This window comes from Galeopterus variegatus, unplaced genomic scaffold (assembly GCF_000696425.1).
Source record: "Galeopterus variegatus unplaced genomic scaffold, G_variegatus-3.0.2 Scaffold494, whole genome shotgun sequence".
Taxonomy (NCBI): domain Eukaryota; kingdom Metazoa; phylum Chordata; class Mammalia; order Dermoptera; family Cynocephalidae; genus Galeopterus; species Galeopterus variegatus.
Window position 1 is genome coordinate 928,370 of NW_007726605.1, and position 3,010 is coordinate 931,379.

The 3,010-nt window shown below is 32.8% G+C and overlaps 1 long non-coding RNA gene across 1 annotated transcript; it reads left to right on the top strand.

Annotated features, from left to right (window-relative positions):
* Window positions 1–821: 821 nt before the first annotated feature.
* Window positions 822–2,767, top strand: LOC103587849. The gene is made up of 3 exons (XR_550259.1): window positions 822–877; window positions 1,264–1,323; window positions 2,608–2,767. It is a non-coding gene; the product is annotated as an uncharacterized LOC103587849 (long non-coding RNA).
* Window positions 2,768–3,010: the final 243 nt, after the last annotated feature.

The window sequence follows — 3,010 nt, forward strand, 5'->3', positions numbered from 1 at the left end:
TGTGTCCCCCAAGTTTTATGTATTTGAAAGTTAGCCCCCACTGTGACTGTTAAGAGGGTGGGAAATCCTATTATGATAATTGAAAGGTGGAGCCTTAAAGAGGTGGTTGGATTGTAGGACCGTGCAGTGGCGAATAGATTAAAAATGGTGGTCAGGGGCCTGGTTCTGAGGGCTTTAAAAGAAGAGGACAGTCTGTCTTTCTCTCTCTCTGCTTCTGCCATCTTGCCATGTGAGACCCTTGGGTCGCTGTTGCCACACCAGATGGACTTTGGACTTCCCAGCCTCAGAAACTGTAAGCAATACATTTCATTTTTCTTTATAAATCACCGAGTCTCAGATATTCTGTTATAGCAACACAAAACAGACTAATACATTAGCTAAATTGGTGGAGGAAAAGTTTTCCTCCCAATAATTACTATATTTTTAGTATTTTATTACATATTTTTCCTGGTTTTTTTTTTTAACTTTCTGGCATCTTACTATTTAAGTTGCCTACAGTTTATAGCCTGGTACTTATTATCTCAAATGTATATAAATATTGTTCTCCTTGATTTTCAGTTCAACAGATTCTTTTTTGACTTAATTTGTTGCATGTCTTTTGCATTCTCTTTTATAGAACATAGAAAATATTTTTATTAGTTTCTTTTAAAAATGTTTTTAGATAAGAGTAGTTTATTTGGTCCATTACTTCTCTGTTCCTCTGTAGCAGTCCACCCCACCCTCCACCATGAACTGTACGTTGCTTTATTTTTTTGTCGCTATTTCCTATGTGTTCTTAAAAAAAAATATTTTTGTATTTTCTGAAACACTTACAGTAACAAATCTTGACCGTGTCCATTGAAATGAGTGGATGACAGCATTAATCATATACTTAAAGGTAAAAAAGAAAAAACAAGATTATATAAAATAATCACAAAATTATATATAGAAAGCTTTTTGTGTGAAATAATAGAAATAAAATAATCATTATTTTGCTCAGTAGATACAGTTATTTGAGAAGAACCAGATAAGTACACTTCAACAACATAAAATATACAAGGATACATTAAAATTTGAGACAAAATGCTAAAAAACTAGGAAATTAAACTAGCAAATTTAACAAGTAAAATTAGTCAGGTTTCTTTTGTAGAAAAAACATGACAGCTTAGAGGGCCAAATAGTAAAGGAAAAATCAGAACAGTGGGGTTCAAAATGCAACATCCTCCAGAAAACTTTGCCTTATTAAGTTAATTGGTTTCTGTTTGCTTCTTCACTTGCTCCCAGGTACTTTCCTGCTCTGCTCCGCAGGTGGTCTCAGTTTTTCCTGAAGGGTGTGAGTGTGCAGTAAGTACGCGGTAAAAGCTGACTTCCTAACTGCCTGCAGCTGAATTGACTTCCACAACAATGCTGTAGAATTGCTAAAAAGAGGACGAATACAGCCAAGTGTATCACCTCCTTCTCTTTCTAGTCTTTGAGATCTTTTATTGGTTTATGCAGTATGAGAGTAGCCAGTCTGAGTTAACAAAAGCAAATGAGAAATGTCCTATTTCTTATTAAGAAAATTAAAAACAAAACATCTTACCCAGTCTGTCTTTACACATGTTTGTACTATGTTATGCACTACCTCCATTGCAAACATAATTTTAATAATAATAATATAATGATATAATAAAGGCCGGAGACTGTATTTTATTATTAATTGTAAACATTAAATTTTTAAATTGATTGGGCATTATGTTAAACTTTATGATTTTAAAAAAAAAAAGTTGTTTTGGAGAATTCATTGGTACACTCAAAAGATAATCACTACAGAATTAGTTTTTTGAATAGGACTGTTTTCAAACAAGTCTAGTTCCTGATGTGACACTATGAAAAGGTTTGGACATTAACCTACACAATTATCTTGGCTTTTATACATAGACTTCAGAGTGTAGAATTGACATGCACAAAAACTTGATTTTTGAGAATGATAGTTTTAAAAATAGATTTAAACTTAGCCTTATCTAGATATCTTTCTACTACTATCAATTTTTTAAATCTCCTTAGAAACTTGTAAAGCTCCTTTTAATTGGAGTTATACTGGGGTAAGGCAAGTGCCTGCAAGTTTATTCCATGCAGTTGGACAATAGTGTCTTTACTCTCTGTCAGAACACATTCTTGAACAATAAATTCTTTCATTTTGATCTCTTATTTTCATTGTGGCTATAGATTAAAAAATAATGTGTGAAAGAAATTTTATGCAGTGGAGTTTTAGGTCTCTTAGCTATACCTCACTTGATATTCAAAAAATGTGTTCTATATTTGAGTACTGCAAACACCATCTAGATAGAAGTCTTCTTAGAATAGAAACAGATTGTTTGACATTTGGTTGTTCCTTATTTTGATGAAAGTGGTACATGGAAAAAAAGTTTAGCTTCTGAAAAAAATTTGGCAAGTAAGTTTAGAAAAAAATTTGATTTTGCTCAAGGTTTTGGCCAAGTTTAAGTATTAGACAAAAAAGCTGGGATTGATAATGGAAATGGCAAAAGGTTACTTTCTTCATTTCGCTAGTGCTTATAAAAAGATCAGTTTTCACACCAATACTTGCTGAACAAAAATTAATAGTTTCACACACTCTCTTTGCCACAGGAAGAAACCACAGGAGCCCAGTGTTTCTGAAAGTGAGGTCTTCGACTCTGTGCTGTTTAATAATAAGATAGCAAATAGATTTTGGTGCAAGTTCAACTTTTGGGCATGCTGAAGAAATTAGAGTTAATAGTTAAATAAATAAATCATGTTCAATACCTTGGTTGAGTTTAGCAAAATTTACTCAGCTGGTTGAAAAGATTGCTGGGGACATTGCAGCTAAGGTTTCCAAAATGTAATTGGGAATGTCAAAATGGATCATAACAAAATGTACAACTGTGCAGATTTATGCTTTGCATCAGACATTCCTAATGCATGGAATAGTTACAGAGAAAAAGATTTCAGTGTCAGTTATGAAATTGTACAATAGAGGAAAATTCATTTCTCTATTTCTTTATGAAAGTAC